We start from the raw sequence: 25911 nt of genomic DNA, 5'->3' as shown, positions 1-25911 counted from the left end.
TTTTGTTTTAGTAGGGTCCCAATGCAGATGCCATGCCACGCCAGCCAGAGAATAAGCACCACATATCTGTTCATTGCCAACCCATAACTGATGCATTAAACCCTTTTATTTTTCACTTCTATTGTTTGCTATTAGAAATGTGTAGTGCGGACCCTTAAGTCTACAATAAAGCCCCTGGATATTTCACAATTAAAAACTTCTCTATCCTCTTAAAATCTTTGGCTGTTTCTCTTTGCTCTTTTTGTAGTAAATAAGTCTGGAGGGATAGTGAATACAGATATCTAAACAATTTCAGGTCTTTTAGCAGTTTATATGTGCCCTTCAATTTCTTGGAAAAGGCAAAGGGCAGGGGAGACAGGGTTGTTGCAATAAAATGTTTTATACAGGGAATTTGGCTTGGTTGTATAAAACATTAATGTTGGAGTAAATCATCAGTTTGGCAAGTAAAGTTAGCAAGAGGCCTGCTGCCTGACCACTTACAGTTTTGTGTTTCTTCCCTTCAATAGGTTTATTTTCCTTATTGCTACTTACAATAAACACTCTGGGCCAAATTTTCCACCCTGTTACAGCATGCAACCAGATTGGCATTAATTCAGTAACACTGGTGTAACCAAAGCAGAAGAATTTTCTCTTCACATTTATAGGCTGCCTTTCATCTAAGGATATCAAAGAACAAGCCTGACCAAAATCAAGTTCCAAGATCTAAACACTCCCAAACTTTGGGAAAGTACAGACCCAGCCTTTGCTGACAGATCCATTTCTGATCCATATTTAAGGCACTTCTACCTTGAACCGAGAGGTGCAAATTAGTTACAAAACTCCCTACACAGAACGGGAACCTGAAGGGAACACTGAGAGTTATTAAAACCTGTGGTTTGTTTCAAAATCAATTTCTTGTTTAGAGACATAATTGTGGTTCTAGAGGGCACAAGCCCAAAACAGTTCTGAATATTTTATTTTCTGCTTAGTTCAAATCCAATTGCATCAATAGTTTTGCCTGAAAGAAAAAAAAAAAAAAAATCTATTTAAGGAACTTGAAAACTTAGTTCAAGTTGGCTGCAGAAAGAATTAAACAAAATAAACTGTTACTATGAGACACATTATTTCATGTGTTCTAATCACAACAGAAGAAAATCATTTCAGTTTCTTGAGTCCATCAATTCAGTCAATGCAATTTATTTCCTATAGTATTCAGAAACTGAAAAGTGAAAAATACAAAACTTTCAGCACTACAGAAATGAGACATGATTCATTATTTAAAAAGAACCTGCAGTAGGGGACATTTGTATTGAGGACAAGTGGCTTCCGCTACAGGAGTTTCTTTAAAGCATGACCTTGCCTGCTTATGGACCCTGGCTCTGCCAGATACAGAACTCACTTGGGCAAATGACGGGACCACTGTGAAGACCACAGCCTGTTTCAACTTGTGGTGATGGAAATAACAGGCACAGCTCTTCTTTCCTCCCTGCAGAGGAAGAAAGGGAAGGTCAGTGAAGCTTCCTATGACTTTGTTCATGAACAAACACTAAAACCACAATTTTTCAAACTACTAGTAATAGTATTTATTTAAAAAAAAAAAAAAAAAAGGAAAATTGTAAACATGAACATAGGCTAGGGAATGACTTGGTAGAAGTAAATCTTGAACTGAATTAATTGCCTTTAATTTTTCTCATTGATTTCTGAAAACTATCAGGGTGGGGAAGGGGAGAAAGAATAATGAAATAAAAAAAAAAAAAAAAAAAACAGCTGGGAAATTTAAATACCCCAGCCTTGGCATGGATATTTCACCCCCTTTCTACACTGAACTCAGGTGTGGGGCAGATTTAGATGAGAGCAAAGCAACATTTCTAAAAGCTGTAATTCTGCTTATGTTGTCCTAAAATATGACCAGAATGCTGATGGGGTCGAATCAGGCTCTGTTTCACAGACCTCCCACTGAGTTCATGCTTCATACAGTACACAAAAATAAAAGTTTTGCATATTAAGCTAAAATTAACTCTTCCTTTTCTTCTCTCAAAATGAAGAAAAGAGGCACTATGCATGATGCTGCTGTGGGCCTGGGAATCCAATTCCCTCAGCTGCTGTCAGCACCACTGGCCAGACTGGAAGGGGCAGAGCAGCTAGCAGCAGCAGCTTCCCTGCCATCAGTGCTGCGAGCTGGGTAGTCCTTCCAGCAAAAGGATTGCCACTGACAGAATTTCTAGCTGCCTAGATCACCCCCATGAGCTGCTAAAACGCTGCATCAGAGCTGACTTCTCCAGCACATGGTTTTATGGATATCTGTCTGACAAATCCTCTTGAGACATTGACATCTACATCTAAGTGGATTTTAATCTGGGGTTAGAAATGAATGGATGGCAAACAGAGTAAATATCAGACATACTCCTCTCAGAATGAGTGACTAAAAACAAGCCACTTATCTATCTGCAGTCTTTTCCGTACCTCAAATATCTGTTCTCTTACCACTTGTATTTTACAGGCTGACATTATTCATTGAATGTTTACCAACAGGCAACATCTACTTCTTTATTTTCTGTGGGCAATCATTTTATAAAATGAATCTGAGCTGTAAAGTCTTAAAGCCCAAATTAGTGACTTTCATGTTTTCTAGCATTTAGCACCTGAGAGCAACCAAAAAGCTCAGTAACAGTTGTTTAATGCTTTAATGCTCGACAGACTAATTGTAGTCTCTCTGTTTCGAAAGAACAGAGAAGCTTTAAAAGCAAGAATAGTATTTGCAAGTTACTGAATGTAACACTTTTTCCATTTTAATATATATACATATAATTTTGAATAGTAGTAATATAATTGTTACTTGAAGTTTCCCCTGAGAAAATATAGAACTATTGTATTCACCTTTTAAAACATTTCTTCTAACAAAAGAAATATGTGTACACAGCTTCTAGGTCAACATTCTTCAGAAGAAAGTCCCTGTGTGTTTTTATAACAAATGCTCTTTCTTTCCATTTCATTCCCTCTATGATTCTCAGATTAGTATGTGCTAAAAAGTGGGGATTTTGTGGTGTTCGAGATTAGATTAATTAGCTTTGCCAAATCTAATTAACATGCACAGAAACACATATGTTACAATCTACTAATTTATACCCTATTTCACAAAAGTAATAATGAGACCTTAACAATATCATACAGAAGAAGCCAAAAACCCCTAAATCCTTTGTTTAGAGTGTCTAAGCCCTAAGAGTAGGGAAAGAAGAAAAACGTTACATTTGAGATCTGTACAGACCATCATGAACCTATAAGTTTTTTTTACTCAAAAGTGAAACTGAGACAACATATGCCATAGTATGGAGTCTGAAGAAGACTAAAGAGTGTCATCTTTTCCTCAGGGGCTCTGTGCAAAAGCACACTTGAACACAGGCACTAGCATTCTCTAAAGCCTTTGTGCTGTATCCAGGAAGGATGCAGGCATTTAAAGTGGGACTGAAGTTGGAACTAAGGCCCTGAGACCATAATTGGGAATCAAATAATACTCATCAGCTGTTGCCTAAATTTGAAGTTGCTTAAATTCACCCAGTATATACATCTGTTTGATTCAGTGCTTTCTCTGCCATTGACAGCCTAGATATGGTCAGGACCCAGAAAAAAACATGTTCCACTAGCTTAAAATCTCTGAGTAACTGAATGCAACAGAAATTCAGAGAGACATTTAACACATATTCATGGAAGAAGTGGCAGCTGTGAGCCACCAAGTTGGTTTGATTTTTTTTTTTTTTTTTTTTTTAATATCCAGAGGTGAGAGCACCTCTTTTTACAGATCTTACAGCATTTACCCAGGAAGTGAGAAATACAAATTCAACAGCTTAAGGACATATTTTGAGAGGACTCAAATTCTATCTCTGGAGCTGCTGGCTAATGTAGTGGCTATCATACAGAAAAATCAGTTTCAATACAGCAATTTACAGCAGGGAGTATGTTTCCAAATGGTAGAAATGGACCACTTGTCAACCACATGGGGTATCCCAGGTTCTGGTGTTTGCTCCTGAGGTTGAAATAGGGACAAAAAGTAAGAATCATCAGTGAGGTGTGTGTCCTAAATAGGAGGAACAGCAATAGGTTTCTTCTTAGCCTTTCTGGATCAAAGAATTTTGCATGCTTTTCTAGATGGTGTCACAACTTCAATAGTATGGGCAGGGTGCAAATTAAAGGTATCTTTTGGGAAGTAAGAAATGAGCATTTCCTGCCCTTGCATATATGGAACTCCTGAACCTCAGTAAGTGCCCCTGCCACATCACATCACATCTCAATGTGGAACAACATGCAGGTCTGCATCATCACCACCATGGCACCGGGAGAGAATGAAACTGAAGCACACAGCCTGAATGCAAAACCTCAGTATGTTATAGCCAAGTCCCTGATGTGATCTTCACGAGACCAAGACTGCAATGTTCACTTCAGAGTCCACTTGCCTGCATCCACATTTGCCCCTCAAGCCAATGGCAGTGATCCCAGCTCTTCCAAGTCCTCAGGCTGTTAGTCCTCAAGCTGTCAGTCTATGAAAAGAAGCAGATGGCTGTTGTACTAACAGTAAATGTGTAATCAAAGTAATACACTGAACTTTCAGGGTCTTCCATGAAAAGGATTCTGGACCAGGCATCCAAAGTTAGGAGGAAACACCTTTGAAGCTGTACGTCAGATTCAGTCCTTCAGCAGAGAATCAAGATTCCTAACGTGTCCTTCTGGCTCTCTGTAGGAACTCTGGCCTCCTGCAGATGTTTTTGGTTCATCCTCTCCCCATGCTCAGCACAGCTAACACTAGCACTTGGCACAGGATGCGGGATCCGGTCTAGGGGCACGGTGCCTAATTTTTAAACAGTCTTTAGCAGGGCTAGTGCTTAGGCTCTAAACTGGACAAATTGTTCAACTCTTATGAAAGTACAAGTGTGTTCAAAGACACTCTTTAAATAATAGTTTGTGAATAAATTCTATGTTATTTTTTAGGCTCAATTTGGTCATTTCTACAGTACCCTGTGAGACTTCTCATATAAAGAGCACTGCAAACCTTGCTAATGCAGGTCAATTAGTCAGAAACCTGTCTAATACTTAAACTAAGAAAACCATGTACTCAGAGGGTGTTTAACAAAATATATTTAAAAACTTAAGTTTAACCAATGCAACTTGCTTCTGCAGGCAAAGCTTAGGGCATGCTGCCCTGCACTTATACTGCATATGCAGACTCATCCAAAGGGAGCATGGGGCATAAATTCCCAGGTTTGAGAACAGTCCATTCCATATAATCCTGAATTAATTTGCAAAAAGACCAGCCTGTGTTTGTTAAAGCCATTCTGGCTGTGGGTTTAGTACATGCTGTTCCCTCTAATACTCTCATTGGTCCACATTCTTATTCCACTTGAGCACTGTGCATGTTCACTTTTGGTGCAACATTCATATTTCACCTATCAATCAAAACTCCTTATGCCATCACTAGCAGACCTACCAGGAGGTCTAGAGACATTACAGCCCTTACACATAGCTCTCAAAAATGGCAGCTTGATTTATTGCTCTGTCCCTAGCAAAATCTTTCCACTCAAAGCAAGTACATGCCAGAGAGCATGAGCAAAGTTGACAATCTTTATGTTTTATAGCTGCTAAAAAACAAAGAGTAGGGTTGCTATATGAGGAGGGAAGTGAACTAAGGTAGATAGATACACCAAAGGTTGCCTGTCCTCTTCTATGTGTCACCAGTTATTTACACTTGCATGAGCTGAAACTTGAATTTTAAGAAAGATTAATATTTAGAAACAAAAAAATCTGGTCATTTTTAAACTGAAACTTGTGTTTCAAGAGTGGAATTAGGAGACTTTCATAAAACATCTTGTCTGGCCTTGGATGATTCTGAGGTATTTTTGTTGGGCCCCAAACACTATAAACTAGCCACTACTAACAGCTTCCTTCTGTGAGAGGTTCTCTTTCAAACTACAGCAAAACTCAAAGGTTAAGTCCAAAATAAACAGTTCCTGTAAAAGTAAATTGATAAATAGCTCCCCTGTAATCATATAATTAGTAGTACAATGTGTTAACCGCTTTTGTGAAAGCAATTTAAATGCTCACAGTTCACATTGTCAGAAATATCATTGACCCAGTTGCTTAAAAACAATTGATGAAATGAATGCTGGTCCTTACTGTGCTTATTAATACTAGGGCATATCTTGCTGTGTGCAGACAGCAACAGACCCTTCATTGGTACTCATCCACACCGTGATTTTTTATTTTTTCCAAAGAAAATCTGGAGGTTGGGGCAGGGTGGCAAGGATCCACATTGGGCCCACTCACTTATCACCCATCATTGGATCCACTAGCCAAACTTTCTACATACTAAGTATCAGTAGCTCTAAGAAAAATTGGACCTCAATGAATTCAAAACATTCGATATCCAAAGCTTTAGTAATACAATCATACTTCATAGAGCATGAAATGCCTACAGTCAAGTGTTTCACTCCCAAAAGGCTTTCACATCAGAGAACACCTGAGAAAAAATTATAGGGTGGACTCTTACCTTTGCAAACCCAGGGTAACAAAAGGGATTTTAAGGAAATTTTCCACCCCTCATTGGGATGTAGAGATCAAAATGATTAGAGCTAAGTATGATTTAGGTCTAAATTAATGTTGGAATTCAGTCAACAGAAGCAAGTACCCTCATTTTTACTTTATCCAAGATCATCACCAAGACTGCAAAACTTCTGCAGTCTGAAAAATATTTTATCTTTATAAAAGATCTAGTCCTTGTGTGTGAAAAGTTTTCCACTTGCCTGGTGTTAAGCTGGTAATTATAGAATAACATTTCTCAATACATAGAACATTCCTTAGGATACAGACTAACTTTGGTGGGCATCTCTCCTAACAGACACTAATCTGCCATTATTAAAAATGAAAGCTCTAACTCTTGTGCTTGTGAAAGGTGACTGCAAAAAAAATGGAGCAATTGGTCTGCCTGCAACTTATACTCTTAGGCATGCACTAAATCTACCAATTACAGGAGGTACTAGTGCCAATACTGCTCACTATTTCACTACTGATGCATGTACAAAGGAAAAAGTATGTTAGCAGGTATCCTTACCCCAGTGTTTCTGAGAGTAAGCGGTAAAAAATGGCATGTAATAAGGATAACCTAGAATATACATATGCTAAGGTGTTTGACTTTAAAAGCTGATGGAAAAGCAATGTGTTTGATTGATTGCATTTTAAAAGTGAGCTCAGCTTTTAAAAGACTGAGAAGTACTGTTACAGGAAGATGTAATGATTTTAGAATAACAGCAGATACACAAATAGCAACAAACCACCGCACACAAAATGCCTGACTTGCTAGTAAACATTCCTATTACTCTAAATTTTCAATTTTCAATTTCTTGCCTCCTGGACTAAAAGAAGATTCTTTACTAATAAACTAATAAAACTAGCTATATATATTATCTTCCATTCAGATGTCATTTAAGAAGAGTTTGACTCAGATGAGCTGCTCCCAAGCTTTTGTATCAGCACACCTAGTTTCAGGACCACAACCCCACTTCTGGCTGATGACCTCCTCATGAATACTACAGCTCCCTTCTCTGGGAAATGAAATAAAATGTTAATGAAACTTTTAATTTTAATTTAATTTAAATTATATTAAATTAAAAATTAAATGAAACTTTGACTGCAGGACTCACAGGAGAAAGAGCAGAAATGTCACCACCTTCAGAAATAAATGCATAGTCAATATACCTTTCACTATGAGTTCTGAGTATAAATACAGACACACTCAATCACATACACAGGTACACAAATGTCCATTCAGCCAAGCTATAAACTAATTAAGATATTTTTCCTAAACCTTGGGCAAAGAAAAAGGTAAAAAAGATAAGCTTATATTGTTCCAGATATTTCTATTTTTAAATACTCAGTAACTTTAATACTTCAGTAATGGGGCAGTTCCTAGATGGACTGTACAAATAATTTACAAAGATTCATACCCAGGGCAACAACATCAGGGTTTGATGTCTACATAAAGCATTATTCTGGCACACGCAGCTCCTATGGTAGATTTGGAAGCAGACAAACCAATTTTTAAGGAAATAGAAAGCCAAAGCTATTAAATAATAGACATGGTGTTGAAGCCAGTCATTCACTCCCCACTAGTACAAATGCTCCTCCATACTGACAAGTCTTGGAACCCAAGTCGTACTGAAAAATGCCATTTAATATCAGTGATGAAAATAATGAAAATTAAGACGAGAGCTGTAAAAGCAAATGGAAAAATATGATGTAGAATCAGGGTTGCCATGTGCTGTTTGTTGTGGAAAATACCTAGGAAGTGACTGTCTACAAAATGGACAAGATATATATATACTTTTACCAGAAAGACATAGTAGAATAAAATAGCTCTGGATCAACAGGAACCACTGAGAAGGCCAGAATTTGGATTCTAAGAATCCAGCCCTTCATTGAGTTCCATTCTACAATTATTCTTGTTCAGAACAACTTTTCTACAAGTCTATACTATTAAAAAAAAACAGTCACTTCCAAAGACTGTCACCTGATTGCTGGGTGTTAGCTCCCCTCATGGATTGCATAGTGCAAACAGTACTTTCTGCCCAGCCTAGAGAAATGCAGCTTAGCACAGCTCTATGAACAGATGCTAAAGGCAAAATCAAGATACTGTTACATAAAGCAGGTAATATTTCTGCTGGTTTGCTTTCCACTCCTTTTCCCACTCTGAATGTATACCTCCTTTTAGAAAAGTAGAATCAGGATTTATTCAATGTTCATATTTTTGTACTTTTAACGGAAAACAACAGTTACATCTTTCCATGACACAGCTGTACAGTACAGAGTAGAAGAAAGCTTCAACGTGTTGAGGGAGGCACAGGGGGAAGGGGAGGCAATAGACTTTCATTGCCTTGTTCTGGACATGCAGGAAGAAAGACAAGATGCAAGGGATGTGGTTTATTTTGGCTGCAGCTTTATTAACTCAACTCCTCTGGGAACTACCATCAATAACTTGTACGGTACAGGTCATCATTCTTTCCATAATCATTCCCACCTGATGGAGAGCTGCAGTTGGCCTCCCTTCTCCCACCACTCTTTCCCTCCCCCCCGCCAACCTCCACTGCTGGTCGCCAGCTCGCTACTGACCACCATATCCCCTAAAAAAGGGTAAAGGGGCTGGAAGAGAGAGGTAATTGTCTCCTCACTGTTACAGACTTTAGCAATCCCTACTCCCCTCTCAGCTTCTTACCATTCTCTAAGTCCTCCTCCAGTTCTAGTTTATCAGACTTTCAGATCTTCATGGAACAAATACCTGTATTGCACATCTGCCTAATGGAGGAGACAGCAATTACTGTGTCTGAGCTTCTCCACCCCTTTTGCTGTTTCCCAGAGAGTTAACAGTTCACATTTGCTGCTAAGCATACAGCTGTTATCAAACTCCGCGCATAGAGAGTCAGAAAAGTGCCTCAAACAGAAATAAATGACATTTATCCAAAATACTGATTATCATGACACTTAAGATTGCTGTAACAAAGAGCAATCTCATTTCCACGGGTTTTATATATGCATCAGGTAATCTGTTGACCTCACATTCACAACTTTGATCTTCAGCTCTAAGAATGGGCATGATATGAACAAAGAGAGAGAACCAATGGCTTGGAAAGAAAAGGATAACGTGTTTCCCAAGAGCCAAAACTGTGTGGAAGTGGGAATGCGCCTACTACCTGCACACACAATCAATCCCTTGGGTTGCTCACACATGAAGTTTATATGAATGTGTGTGCATGTATACCTGCTCCCCACCTCCCCTGGCAGGAAGATGGACCCTATGTGTGTAAATCATGTGTTGAGGAATGAAGGATGAACAAATGCAGCAAGAATTACACTCCTATCAAAAGTCTATCCTTTAAAAAAAATAACAAATACACAATCAAAGCACGCACAGAAAAGGGTTTCTGATATAATGCCAGCCATTTATCAGGTAAAAGGCACAAAAGTGGCTATGGAAAATTCCATCTGGTATTCCAGTGGTATGACCACTGCATCTTAAAAAGCAATCAGTCTATTTTTATACTTCTGTTCCTCTAAGATTTCTTTATTTGTTTTGGCAACATATCTACATTTTCTATGAATTATCAGTGAACGTAGGAAAGGCCTTCTAGGATCTTCAGTGAAACAAAGGTATTTGGAAATACTTATACTTCTTAAGCCATTAAAATGCAGTTGTATGCAGTAGCTATGCTGTCACTGCCATGTCATTTTAGATAATTATCTCCCTTCTACAAACCACAGCTAATGCAGACCCGCTGACCCTTCCCTCTTTTGAACTGATTCTCTTTTCTCATCTCTTACTGCTTCAGTAACCAAATTAAAATAATTAAAAGCTATACCAGTTGCAGATGCAGTGTAAGACCAGAAATGGGTCTGTTCCTATTAACTGTTGAGAAAATGGGTCATCAGTACACATGATGTTGGCTCCAGGAATACAAAATTAGGAGGACTTTGCATTTCTGTCTTGGTATTTATTTTTTTTTTCCCACCCAATTAATAAGTAAAGTCAACTGCATAAAGAAAAAATGTGTATATCAAAATGGAACACATTTTCATCTGGCTTTTATATTTTGTAAATGAATTCCCTTGAAAATGAAGCATATAATTGAAACAGAAATTATATATTTATTGCTCATAAAAATCTATCATGCACAAGATGTTGAATGTTGAACTACTTAGAGAAATTTACTTCTCTGCATTTCTCACAAGAAACTCCATTATGGGAACTGATGGATCTTTTCTGGAATCAGGGACATTTGTCTCCGTTCCTGAATGCAGAAGAAGGGAAATACGGTATTCTATCATTTTGCTGCACTTGGTCCAAGTCCATTCAATTTTTTTCCTAATGTTTTGGAAACATACAGACATGAAAACCAATGTCTGCCTGGCCCAGCAGGAGATAGTAAAATACTTCACAAACACCAGATGGGATTTTAACAATGTTTGTAAAATATAAAATGCTCGAAGCGTTCTCTGCAAACCTAAAACCGAACATGTTTCATCTCATTATAAGCCTTTTTTTCACCTAGCAAATTCCTTTATATTTTCTGTCAGAAGACAGACACTAACAGACCTCTGATTTTTAAAAAGAAACCCAAAAATCAACTTTGGAAACGAATATTGATATATATGATAAAATACTTGTGCAATGTCACCAGTGTTATTCCTACGTAATCATTAAAATGTGACTGCATGGTCTTAATGTTGGGAAAAACCATCACTATATCTTTTGTTTCATTCTTCTATTAAATAACTAGGGCATTTGTGCATTTTAAGGTATTGTATTATGTTTATGTTTCTAACCATCAGATAGCACTTTAAAAGAAAAAATGCAGACTGCCTATCCATCATCACGAAAGAAATGAGTCCCTACTCCTCCAGGATTAGGAATGCTGCTGAACGGAAAATTTTAAGAAAACTGCTTTTGCCACAAGATACAAAATCATTTAAACTGAAATTGGTTGGGGGAGATGAGCCAACTGCACTGAATTTCTTATAAAAAGGAACTATTTCAAAAGTACTGAGAAGAGTTATTTAGACAATTTTCTGATTTTCTGTTTGATCAGTTTTCCTTTGAAAACTTTAATATCAAAATGTTAGGCAGTAATAGCTGAAATGATACACCTTAAAAATGCAACTATATATTTAGAAACAATCAAAAAGAACAATTCATGTCAAAGCAATAGTTAAGTTCACAACTCTTCTGAAATTTCAACATATTGCCCTGACAAGGGATAGACAGAATCATCAAAATCTTGAAAGTTTTCCCAGGAAGGAAACTGTATGAAACAGTGAAGATAATTTACATGCAATATAATATAATTCTCTAGAAGCAAACCCTGTCTGTATACAACCAACCTTGTAGCCTACTTGTTCTTTTAAATCCAAACAGTATTTGAACTAGCTGAGTATTTTAAAGTATATTGTACAGAAGTATTCTTTTTTCCCTTACTAAACATTTCTGCTCATAGGGTATCTGCACTTTCCCAAACAAAGGATACACGACTCTTACATAATTTGATAATTTTCTGCCTCCATCAGGCAAAGCAGTTATTTCAAGTCTAGATCTGAGGCTAGCATTAATAGGCATAGGTGTGTGCATTTCTCATCCAGGAACCCTGGTCTCCCTGACTTGGTAAGCTACAAAGTCAAACCTGATGGCTTCCTTTGGACAGCAGTCTCGTGCCTTCCCAGCAGCACAGTGATCTGGGTTTAACAAAAGGACCCTCTTCTCGGCACGCACTGCGGTGGAGCCACGGCACTCTCAGGGGAAGCGACAGCCCGTGGCTCCCCAGGGCCCAGCGTTCCTCCTCCTTGCTTCCTGGCTGAACGCTGGGATGCAAACGGGACAGGAGCACTGGCGTTGCTCTAGAAGGGCGAGTGGTCAGGCCCTGACCACTGAGTGTAAACACAGGGTTGGCTTTGGATGGGGGAGGCATTAGGGTTTTTTTCTCTTAGACTCTAACCCTAACCCTAACCCTAACTCCTGCAACCCAGCAGAATTCGGGTAGGAGAAGGCGGCCCTCTTACCCACCCTGGGGGTGCTTCTGCGTGGGCATGGGGGCAACTTCAAGGGCAATCAGGGTCACACTGAAGGAATTTCAGGCAGCACCAGATGTAGGCAATGCTGGAAAATAGCTTTTTTGGCTGCTTCTTCAGGAATTAGGTACCTCATGTCAATGCAGTTTCAACGATCATCAACTTCAGCTTAGGGAGCTAAGTGGTGGTAATGCAAAATAGCTTAGTTTAGAAAGATTTAATTCCAGAAATGCCTATTGCCATCTGAAGGCACTTAGCAGAGTGCAGCAGTCTATATATTTTTGCATCAAGTTTACCAGATTCTCTCAGTTGCGGTTTATATTTATCATTTAATTTTAAAGAGGTGTCAAAGGAATTGTGGCCCCCCTAGAATATGCCCCTTTTAGTTGTGACTCTTGGATGACTTTATGCACAAAAGTGTAGGGTGTCGAATGAAGTAAAGCCACAAATGTGTTGTGCATGGTCATCTTTAAATCAGAAGAGTATTAAAATGCCTTTAAGTTTCCCTATCCCTTTGCATTGCAGTCCAAATTTTCATAAGGTGAAGCCTGATAGCCATATATTTTACGAGACTAACTTTTACATCAGGAAGTGCTGTAACTGCATCATCAAACAGCTTTATTTCAAGAAAACAGACAGATATCTGTGTGACTGAGGGACCAGTGATGTCTTACTGAATTCAGTGTGAACCTTTCCACAAACTTCAGTAGGATTTATGTTAACAGTAGAATCATAATTTTATTAAGAAATGAAAGACTTCTGTAGATAGCTGCATAAAACACGCAGCAAAAGGATGGAGTCAGATATGTCATGACCTCTGGCTTGCTTTGTGGAAATCCCACATTGAAGGTCATCCAAGAACGAATGATTTCAGGAGAGCCAGTGCTGGTATAATTTTTTTGTTATGCTTTTTGTAAAGTTGCTTGTTCATTTAGTAGCAGATATTACCACAGCTGCTGAAATACTATGAATTATTAATTTATTATTTTTATTCTCTTCTCCTGTGATATATTATTGTACTTCCCAAGGGTTTTATGTGAAGTGCAGCTTGTCCTTTTTGGTTAAGTATTTTTAAAACAATAACACTGTCAGGATAAAGAAAACCCAAAATAAATTCTACTCATGAAATTTTTATTTTGGTTAAGTAATGTATATGCATCACCTACACATTTGGCTGCATCCATTTACAGACAAAATCTGCCTTCATAGAAATTTATGTGCAGAAACAAGGGACAAACTTTAAAAGCTGGAAAACTTTGGTAGAGATCTTTTTACGAGGATCCTATAACTTGAATTCCTCAGCTCCACATGTGGCACCCTTTTGAAAATCTACAGCAATTGTGATAGTACAGTCACAGAAGAATTGGGTCCTATATATTCCTTAGTAAGAAAGATATAAACAGAGTCTTGAGTGAATTCACAGAATAAAACCTGTCTCACTACACAGGTGTGTACTGAAATACTTCTCTGTAAAACTGTGGTCTTTCAGTATTTTTATTTCCCAGTGACCTCACAGATCTTGTATCAATTTTATTCAGTTTACAAGTTAAAATATGCTTGTGCTTCCTTTTGTAAATGTCAACCCTCCAAACTAGGATTGAGATGTAAAAGTCAAGATAGGTTTTCTCAAGTTTATACTCATCAGCATCACCAGTAAAAGATGCTCCATAGCTGGAGCTCCATTAGAAATGTGCAAGATCAACAATAGACCAAATCACTCTCACTAAATTTGTTGGCTCTCCAGAAAGACAAAAGCAGCTAAAATGCTAAAATGTACTGGCAAGGGCTATGTCACATGGAAGATCTGTAAGCACCGTGTGCTCCAGCTCCTGTCTGCCTGCTGCTCACACATGGCTGTGGAAGGACAGACTGCCGGCTGCTTACTAAGGCCTGCCTGGTGGTGCATCAGTTTGTATTTGGGCCTGTACTGGCTTCCTTTCTGTTCAGTTTTAGGCTTCGGAGTTCCTTACCCTGTGCTTGAGCACCTTCATGAACCCCAAAGGAGCCCATAACTACAGACCATGAGTCCTGTGGCCCTCTGGGTTGCATGAGAACTACCGTCTAGGGACTACACTCACCCCTAGAGTCAGCACAGTCAGCTGGCAAAGCTCAGCACACAGTGGAAGCAAACAAAAGAAGGAAAAATGTATCATTTTTAGTGGGCACCTTCACTTTATTCATAACAATTGTCCTCAGAGTTGCCTGCAAGGTGAGTAGTCTCTGAATTTCAGCGGGAAACAGGAAGCTACATCTCCCTTTGTCTTCTGAAGATGGCTATCTGTATGTTAGTTTTGATGCTGCAAGAAAAAAAAAGTCAGATGGAGAGAATTTTTTTCCAGTTTCTTTTTGGCCATAGAATAAAACTGTCAATTATTTGTGCTAGTGTGTGTATGTGTCCAGATGCTGCTTTTCAAGTAACACATCCAACCCAAGCTCCACATCATGGCTCTATCCATGTCTAGTGCCTTCAGCTGCACTAGGTTCTCATTCCCGTCTTCCTTTTCTCATCCAGGAGAGAGTCTATGAGGCTGAGTAAGTCCTGAATTATATTGCTTTTAACAGCCCCAAATGCTAACTGACCTTTCTGCATTTCAAAATTTACATCTGGAAACAATAATAAAGACACTTTGCCTATAAGTAACTTTATCCATATTACAACTTAAAGAACATTTTCTTTGTATTTCTATTTAAATAATTTGATGAAGAGAGCTCTCAGATGCTGGCTGATTCTCCTTGTCTTGGCTAAAGGGTACAGTGTACCCTTTCAACCTCCAAATGTGATCTTTCTGTTTCTTCTGAAAAAAAGTTTCCCTTTGAAGTTACTGAAGCAAGCCAGTGGTGTTGGTTCACCCGCCTGCTTCCATAAAACCTATTATTCATAAATTGGAACACCTACTTGATAACTGTAAAGGCACAAGGCACAGGCTGGGATTCCGTACATTTCAGCAAAGATTCTCCCATGTTATTACTACAGCAGACAAACATAATGTGCAGAAGAGATAATTTAAAAATAATTTATGCTTGTAAAGCAAATACACCTAAAATAAAATTAAGTTAGAAAAAAAATATTTCATAGAATATACACTGTATTTCAATGAAGGGTGCATGCTTCTCCCAGGATTTTTTAGGCAGCATATGGAGGACTTTTTTTCTCTTGCATTTTGTGATAGGATCAAATAGGCTAAAAGTCAGATAGAACTGAGAGTAAGGTAATTATATTTTTACATGTCTTCTTGAAAACTCAGGCATTCATATCAACAGCATAATCTGTTCTCCAATATATTGAAAATGTGCTAGGCAATAAAAAGTTGATAAATCTAATGGCTAAATCTGTGCCCCTTTTTTGGATTCAGAAAGCAATTTCTATTTAGCAATGGCCTTGATTCTTCAAGTGCATCTGTGCCGTGCAGTATGTTCTACTGCAGCCACTTGGCTATTCACATGACTTGAGTTAGCTCAGTTTCTCATTTGTCCTGAAAGATGTAGCTGCTCTCTCAAAGCAAGCTCAGGTATATCAATAGAGATATACAGAGGCATGTAAACATTCCTGTTCTATGTCATGATATAGCCTTTGTGAGTCAAAATTTCCACTGACTTATATTAAAATGAGCAAAATAGGGTACTAACTGAAAGACTGGCCCCTACATCTATAGAGGTAAGATAACTGTGAAAGGGAATGAGTCCCTGAACTTACATTTGGTTCAGTGTGAGCTGACCCCTCTACCATTCATAACTACACCCTAGCCTAAATAATAGATACTTTTTGGGGGCAGAAAAAAAAGTCTTGAAACCTCAGCCCTCAAATCCCAACATTGTCCATCATGTGTCTCAAAGCCAGGTATAAAGGACTGAGAAGTTCCTAATATGAGGATGCTTTCAAAGCAGGTTTTTTGCTCCATTCATTTGCCTGCACAGATTTTAGAGGGGTAAATGGTGTCTACTGACAGTGTCCTCCTGGGTTGCACGCAAGCGAACTGTGCACAGCTATCTAATAAATGCTATTTATATGGGGCACTTCTAAAGTAAGTGCATGAAAGCAGCGAGTTCTCAAAATCTCCAGTTTATTAAATCTATATATGCATCATACAAAGTCTAACTATATCTGCATTTTGTTGTCCTGGCAATGTCTGGGTGACTGCTGAAACACTGAAGGCACAGATGGTTCACAGACCTGAAGGAATATTGTTCTGTAACTGTGTACTACTACTATCATGTCCATTTCAGTATCCAAAGAATAAAAAAGTTACAGATGTGTTATTATAACTGAAATTATTTTAAGTAAATGTACATCACACTAGAAAGCAAATCTAAGTGCAGTTGTGACAGGTGCTACAACAGCATCTGGAAAGAATGGCAGTACCTTCCCTCGCTCTTCTGATAGGCTCAATTAGGGGGCACACGCCAGTGCTACCATTAATCCTCTGGACTACACTGTAGGTTCAGCATTTTCATCAAAGTGTCACTGAACAAAGCAGCCTGTAAAGCATACACTGACTTCAAAGCCAGTTTTGCCAATGACATTTTCAATGCCAGCTCCTCCTGGTAAAATAGAGGGGCAACTTGTAAAAAGATTCACACTAGATTTCTCCAGGTTATCTCTGTAGCTTCTGATTATGATTTTTTTCATATTTCCCGAAGAACTGTCTAGTAAATCAAGAGTATTTTGATCAGGGGGGACTAAGTGGGGATACAGTGTCCTCATCAGGACTATCACCACAGAACTACCAGGGTGTTTTTTAAGCCTCCTCATATCTATTTACGTTGTGGTTGGGTTCACTGCTAACATATGACTGATTTGGTCACCCTGTTTCTTAAAAATTTCAGACCGTTCCTTCAGAATTTCCCTTTGTATATTGGGCAATAAAAAAAAAAAAAAAAAAAAAAAAGCCCATCTTGAAATATGTCTCATAATAATTCTGGCATCATGTTTGTAAGGGCAGTTTTCCAGAAGATCAGTACAAAAAACATAGTCCTTTTTCTGACAGTTACCCTTAACTGAAATCACAACACAGGCCCAAACAAACCTTTCATCTGACATGTTCATGGCAGGACGATGGAAATCTGTTGCTCAAGATCTCACCACTTTTTCACATATAATTCAAACTCATTAGATTAAAAAAAAAGACTCCATATTCATCTGTCCTGCCTTCAGCTGGGACAGAGTTAATTTTCTTCCTAGTAGCTGGTACAGTGCTGTGTTTTGGATTCAGTACGAGAATAATGTTGATAGCACACTGATGTTTTAGTTGTTGCTAAGTAGCGCTTATCCGAAGTTAAGGATTTTTCAGTTTCCCATGCTCTGCCAGTGAAGAGGTGCACAAGAAGCTGGGAGGGAGCACGGCCAGGAGAGCTGACCCGAACTAGCCAAAGGGATATTCCATACTGTAGAGTGTCATGCTCAGTATATAAATGGGGGGTGGGGTAGCCAAGAGGGGTGTGTCACTGCTTGGGCATCGGTCAGCAAGTGGTGAGCAATTGCCTTGTGCATCACTTGTTTTTTCTTGGGTTTTATTCCTCTCTCTTTTTGTTATGTTCCTTGTCATTATTATTATTATATCTGTATTAATATTGTTACTACATTTTAGTTTAGTTATTTAACTGTTCTTATCTCAACCTGCAAGTTTTACATTTTTTCAACTCTCCCCCCATAATGGGAGTGAGGAGTGAGTGAGAAGCTGCATGGTGCTTAGCTGCTGGCTGGCGCTAGATCATGCCACCATCCATGGCCTCAAGAACTGAGGAAAATGCACTGAACACTGGAGTGAGGGAAGGGAAGAAGTATTCGCAAATACTTAGGCTACTTTCATTGTTGATAGAAGGAGATAAACTGTACTGGGGGAAAATCATGGATGCCTAGATTATGGCTTCTATTCTGAACCATCTTCTGAAGCAGTCCTCTCTCTCTTGTGAATATTTTACGTTTCCCTGCTTTCCTCGTGCACTGTCAACTTCTCCCTCATATAACCTGTGCACTGCTGCTGTTCAGTACTTTGGGGAAGGACGGAGATTTCATATACATCCACTCCCTCTCCCATGCAGCGAATAGTTGTGTCAAGCAGCTCTGTAGTAACTGTTGGTTACAACAGAGAGAGGGTGTTAAAAACATTCCCTTACTTTCATACAGCCTGTGCAGTCTTCTCTCATTGTACAGGCATGTCAGAGACTATTACCTGAGGCCTCAGTCTAAGAGATAGTGTCCAGGATTCCTTTCGAAATGAGCTGTATGTGGTTTTCCACAGCTTTATTAACAGCTATTAGTTGGTATAGGGGACATGCAGCCATTTTCCTGAATGCCTGAGGAGCTCCCCAATCTGCAGCCTTGTACTCTTGCATCTGTATTACACCTCTCCTCTTGCAAAGGCCTGCTGGTAGGCAAAGGGTGAAAATGCAGAAAGTGGATTCAGGCCCTTCTCTTTACACAGGTAGAATGCCATTTTCTACCTTGGAATAGAAAAGGTCTTTCTAGATGCATACGGGGTTAAAGGCTATATTATAGACACTCTTTTTCATAACTTTAACCTTTCTTTCACATTTAGGACAGAAACATAGAAAAATGTATGCTGAAAAGACTCTCAGAGTTTATCTGGTTCAACCTCCAGCTCGAGGACCAACTTCAGATCAGGTTGCTCAAGGTCTTACCCAGTTGAGATCTGAAAAGAAATCAAAGGATCTTGAAATAAATTATGCCCCAGATAAAAGTGAGAGGTGGAATACTTGTTTTCTGTTGAGCTTTACACAGGAGTTAGGACAGGTTAGACTGCATCCTCACTTCTTCACTCCCTCAACTCTTTTAGTACTTGATATCACAGAAAGTAAAAACTTGCTTCTGCCTAGTATTTTCGGATCTTTCTGATGCTCTTTCACCATAAAACTATTGTTATTTCAGAGTGCCTGAGCACTGCAAATGCAAGTTTTATATTGCTGTTGTATTTTAAAGGCTAGATTAAATCTATTTTAATAACCACTTGATTAGATTGTAGCCTCAACGTGTAATTGTTTTATATAAGCTGCAACTCGTGTCTTCTCCATTCCACTCTCTGGAGTGCCTGCGGACTGTCCTGGCGAGGGGCTCGGAGCAAGCCCCGCAGTCAGCAGAGGGAGCCCATGCTTTTAACTTGGGCTGCTCCTGCCCGGCGCGGCCAGCAACGCGAAAAAGGCACCGTCAAGCGTACAGCTGCCGTACAGATAAATGCGAGTGGTGGCAAGGGATGGTAGCCAAGCTGCTTTTTTAATTCAGGCAGAAGTATCTGTCTCTTGGGTGTGCGTGCTTTTGGCACAACAATAAATAAAATCCACACCTTCCCGTAATAATCGGTAAAAGTCTTTATTTGGTGTGAATACACAAATGCATGGGAATCCATTCAACTTCTTCACAGATCAACTTGTAGATACGGTTGGAATCTTTTAATTAACCCATGGCCTCATATGCCTTCTTGTCTGTCACTACTTTTTCAAAAGTCAAAATAATGTCTTCATCTACTGCTTCATCTTCTTCAGTTCAACCACAGCTTTAGAGTCTAGCCTTGAAAACAAATACGTGCACTTGCTTTGTCCGTATGGAGAGTCCCAAAGTAGTTGTGCAATGTACAAGAAACACATTTATAATATATACCTATGACTTTTCCAAAGAGAAGTTTGTGCTTTTAACATCTTACTGAAATCAAATTGTTTGGGTTGGTTAGTTGGTTGGCTGTTTTTTCAAATAGCTTTGTTATAACTCATGTTAAGTACTCTTTCTGTGAAAGCATTAAGAGGTACCATATTTTTTCATCTGTTATGGGTATGATTTTACAGAAATTTCTCTGAACAGTTGCAATTCACCTGAACACAGTTCTAAACTTGCTAGGTTTTACTCTGGCGAGGTACTTCAATATAAATAGCAAGAATAGCCTTTGCATGCTAAATGCAATGGAACTACCACAAAGGCATCTATTATTTGGACAGACCACAGTAAATAATAAGCTGTATTTGAGAAACACCTGTGTACCTGATAATACATTTTCTTTGTATCTATCAACCCACAGCAATACTAAGAGATGAAATAACTTAGACTCACCAGATTACTCCGAACTTCTACACCTCAAAATAATTTAATGATAAAATTAACTTAATGTCAAATTAATGCTGTCTCTCAGATACATATTCTCAAGAAATATAATGTAAGAGTTCTTACTGCATGGACAAGTTTCTCTTAAAAAATGCAGTGGGAGAAACTTTGCAGATATACTGCTGGACAACTGTAAAATTGGAGAAAATTCTAAACATTAAAGCTCCAAAGTAAAATATACTATAAATAATCTTATTTGATCACTACAGTAAATCTGAATTTAGGATTTCAAAATAGCTTAGTCTAACTTTTCAAACTGTTTGTAAGTTGTTGTCAATTTTTAACAGGGTTGTGCAAATTTATGACAGCAAAAACTACTGGTGTCTCAAATTTAGAAGTTACATTTTGAACATGCAAATAAATAGAAATGCTGCATTCTGAAGATTTCTGGGCACAAATGAGCATTACTCAAGAGTAGTATCTGATTTCACTCACCTGTGAACAATATGCTACTTCCCTAAAAAACCTTGCATACAATGCTAATGTATACACACATACGTATACATAACATAATGCATAATCTGACAATTTATCCTAAAACTCTGACACTGTATGGAAGAGGCAGATTTTGCTCTCTGTTATAAAACAAGCTGCAAGTTGTTGAGAGGACAGAATTCTGAAGCAAATTAAGAAGACAGATGAACTCTTCATAGCCACCCACAAGCAACACAGCATCCCTCATGAAATCATCTTCTCTCCCCAAATTATTTCAAGTGTGTTAAGTTCCCATTTTCAAATAAATACTCCCTAAAATTATCAGCCAACAGACTTGACAGTTGTGACTTCTTTCCATAGTAACATTTTCTAAAATTCTGCATTAATCATTATTCTTCATACTAAGTGCATTAAGTGCACTTAATATATTTGTTCTACAGATGAAGATGGGTTCCCTGAAAAGGAAAACCTGTAATTGAAATTAAAGTGAAAAAGTAAAAATGCATTGCCTTTGACTTGGTGCTTTTGAAATCCATTCCAAGCAGTCAAACTTAAAAGTAATTATTTTTCAGTACAATGCATTGCTTTCTCCTTTTGTCATTTTCTTTCTCTTTGTATGTTTTAAGTTCCATCTGTTTTTACAATAGTTCACAGAAATATTTCAGAGAAAAATTAAACTTGATCAAATGCCGCCTTCTGTACCACTGCTGCTTCTGAGAGATTCCAAGTGGCATTGGACCAAAATGATTAGTACTGATTTACTTTCAACCTTCTGTTTCACCTATCTCAGGGGCTCATATATTGAGCCAAATGCAGACCAAAAAAATGTACATAAACAGAATATACTAAGCCTGGGCTTTTCATATTAGTCCTTGTTTGCCAAAGTTTCCTCTTTCCTGCATATAACTTCTCAGGGCTCTGCTCTATTGCAGCAGCAATTCTAATCATAATCAACGCAAGGATACTTTTGCATAGCAACCATAATTTAACTATCCACAAATACATAAAATAAAAAATATAGGTGATCTGAACCACCTTCTGGAGGAGTCTGTTACTCTTAATCAGCTTCAGAGAGATGTCTGGGAGATTAAGTTTGGGTGGTATGAGCACTCTCTCCTCAACTCCTACTGTCTCCATTAATTAGTACTAAAGATAAATAGCCAAACTAGCTCAGAAGCCTGAGTTACTAACAGAAATAAATATATTGGCTTCTGTGGTCCAGGTCTATAAAATATAAATCCCAACTTCTTTCAGACACTCTGTTAAAAAGAAAGTCTTGCAGCAACCATGTGTTTGGAAATTTCAGTGCTAATGACAGCAACTGGAGGGATATTCAAACCATCCAGCATGGGCAACTATACAGTAATAATATATACAATATATTGCATAATATAAAGCAACTATACAATAATAAACAGAGGCCTTGTAAGAGGCTCTGAAGTTCCCTGTGTGATCTCAATGGACAGAGATAAGAGTTCTCTCAGCTTGAAGCCAGGGGCCAGCAAGTGCCTTCTGCAGGTACCTCTTTGTCTTCAGTGATGATAAATGAAGCTAAATGATGCAACACTCTGCTCCCTGCTTTTGTAAAGATGTCACGTGTCATGGGTCTATGCTGACACTCTGTTAAAGCTGGGATTTATAAATACAAATCTCTTTCTAATAAGTTGCTTGCCTCAAAGGCAAATACATCCCAAAATAAACATGCCTGCCCTAAAGTCAGCTAACCAGCCTTGCCGAGGAACAGAAGAGCAACCCAATGCATGTTATAAACATGTTATGTTATGTAAGGCCTTGATTCTGACATTCAGTCCAGAAATGTATCTCTTTATCTTTCAGAATCATTTAATGCAAATACATAGCAATCCACACAGTACTAACACTATCAGAGGCAGTGCTTGTAGAAGAAAGGGCACAGAAACTTCAGAGTTGTGTATTTCAGCTGGCTGAGTTTATTGCAGGTACCAAGACTTTTTGCCTCTTTCTCTTGCAAGTTTTTTGTGGGCCACCTTACCTCCTCTTCTCTGTGAAGACCTCCCTGTCATTCATTCCCCTGCTCTAAACCTCCTGTAAGTTTTGAGTGTCCCCATTCTCTTTTTTAAAATACCAGAGCTTCTCCAACTCATCCGCTTCCACTTTCCTATAAATTTCTGTGTTGCAATTATTATTCCTCCTTTGCTCCATGCTCCCCTGCATAAAGCTCCTTGTATATTCAGGTCCTTGGCAGATGTAGGCACACAATCCCACTTTCCCTTCCTGCTGGCTGCTCTGTCTAAATTGTCAACCAGTTCCTTTCCTCCACCTACAGCAGGGGCCCTGCATGATTGCCAGCCATGAAGAAAAAACAGCATCTCTTATACATCCATGTGAGCAATATACATGACCTGTGTCACTGACAGGCTCTGGTGGAGGCTTTGTGTATGTGTTGGAGGTCACAGACCTGTATTTTGCTCCTTCCCTCCCTTTGTGTCATTTTGCATTACTGCAGATGGGACTGCATCAACTTAAAAGAGTCAACAGAGGTGGGTAACATATCCTGCCAGTTTATCACTGTGGTACAAAGTGAGAATGAAGCACATGAGCCACTGAAACATGGACACTTCAACATCTGTTTTGATGAAGTATGTACTAAAATTCTTTGCTGATTAATTTTGCACTGGGCAATATACAAATAGTTTTCAAAAACTTGAAAAATGAAGTCCTATAAGGTATTTCCTGTTTGAATTTTCCGAAGTCCTAGTCAAGAATAGGAAAAGCACTGCTATCAAGATGATAGAGATGTTTGAAATCTTTTGGTCTTACTCATGAAAAATTCTCGACTCCTCTTTCTGCAAAGAAATTTTATTTTTCTGTGCTTACACCTCAGAAGCCAAATACACAGAGACAGAAATAAAAATACAGACTCCCTCCCCTCTTCTAGAGAGGAATTTACAGGAAAACAAGGTATTACACCACATCTAAAACCTTCCGACAATTTGTCACAATTAGGTGCTTCTTTCTCAGATACATTTCTTCCTTTTGCATGGCAGCTGATCCCAAAATGACTAAAACTATTACAGCCACCACAAAAAAGAAAAAGAAGAAAAAAACCCCATTATTGTGACCTCCCTCAAACAACTACAAAACAATGTAATCGCTCATTATACAGTATCATGCAAATATATTTCAAAAACCACAGGAACCCCAGGGTGTTTGCCACACAGACACAGTGAGAGGAGGAAGGATGAAAGAATTGGACAGAATTTCTATATGAGCTGCTAAATTAAGAAATGACTTTATGCATGCACATGGTATGTATCAACTGTTGTCTCTACCCAGAGAAGAATGCAGATCACCACAGCACGTAGAGGACACAAAAACACATCATGCATCTCCACACACACACATATTCAAAGGTTTTATGTTTTACAAGTGTTAAGATTAAAAAAAAAAAAAAAAAGCAACCCTCTATGAACTGGAGTTAACTTCCTCACAGATGTGGAGGTATTGACTTTCCATGGGAGGGCTGAACTTCTGTTGCATTAAGTGAACAGTATTTTGGAGACCTTCCTCAACGTCCCACTGACAAGCACCACAGAATGAAGCACACTCTGGACTTATTACTGTGCTGTAATGCACAGTAATGCACTTTTAAATGTTTGGCTCTGACACTTGCTATTACATGGAACAAGTAGCTATTGATTACTTTTGTGGGGTGAGAAAGTAGAGTCCCAAGACTGTGCAGTTCAGGAAGCAGTCAAAAGGATCCATCCATCACAACATATCATTCCAAAATTCACATCCTTTTTTCTCTCCTTTCTTTCTGAGAAACATTTGAGCCCACTTGACATTTGGGTTGAAACCTACTACGTGTTCTTCTGGGCATGTAAAAACAGGTCAAATCAGTTCAGAGACCTGTTGCAATGATTTACTGACTATCAGAAGGCTCAGTTAAGACCACACTATAAACACCAGACTAGAGGAAGGCTACAGTCGATTTGATCCGTCTTGCTGCCACACTCCCACATGGCACAGTTCTTAAAAAACTGTATCGTAGCTGTTGATATGATCCTCTAAGGCTACAAGTGAGACAAGCTTTGAGTGGGCAGTTAGACAGAGCTTGAGAAAAAAGACCAAATGAACCAAAAAGAGAGGTCCTGTCTGTTTTCAAATATTAGTTGTTCTGATAAAAGACAATACTCCTCATCTAATGCCTTACCATTCTTCATATACCTCTAGACGTAGCTTACATGTTCTCCTCTTTCTTCTTCTGGCTTTACTTGAGACATACAAGGATAAGGTAGCAGACCAGTTAAAAAGCATTACTGTATTGTTTAAAGCATGCAGCTCCTATGTTGGTGAAATATCCACTTAATGCTTTTGCAGCCTGGCTGTAATTCCCTAAATGATGTCACATCCACCTCAACAAAAAAAAATAATACAAGGTTCTCTTCATATAGCTTATTTCCACATCTTCACTCTAACACATGGATTTTATTTCCTAAACAGTGAATTACTGTAATGATCAGCTTTCATTCCCTCCAAACAAACATTCAGTAAATCTGCATCCTATGTATTTATATTTTTCCCTTGTTTCTTTTCCCAGATGCCTAGCTATTAAAATGTGCCTTGGTAATCCTGACTTTTCCACTAATGTTGCAAACTTTAGTATCAGGTATTTTCAGACTAAAAATAATGTTCATGTCAGCATTTGCTTCAAAATTATGTGGGTAAGTCAACTGTCACTGTATGAACTGTAACAGTAATAATAATGCGTTTTTTCTATTTTCATCCCTTCTTCCCATCAGCAGCTTGACTAT

The sequence above is a fragment of the Tyto alba genome, unplaced genomic scaffold (genome assembly GCF_018691265.1).
Source record: "Tyto alba isolate M040663 unplaced genomic scaffold, T.alba_DEE_v4.0 Super-Scaffold_2, whole genome shotgun sequence".
In the NCBI taxonomy this organism is placed as follows: domain Eukaryota; kingdom Metazoa; phylum Chordata; class Aves; order Strigiformes; family Tytonidae; genus Tyto; species Tyto alba.
The sequence above is the reverse complement of the archived record's forward strand: the minus strand, read 5'-3'. Positions refer to the sequence as shown.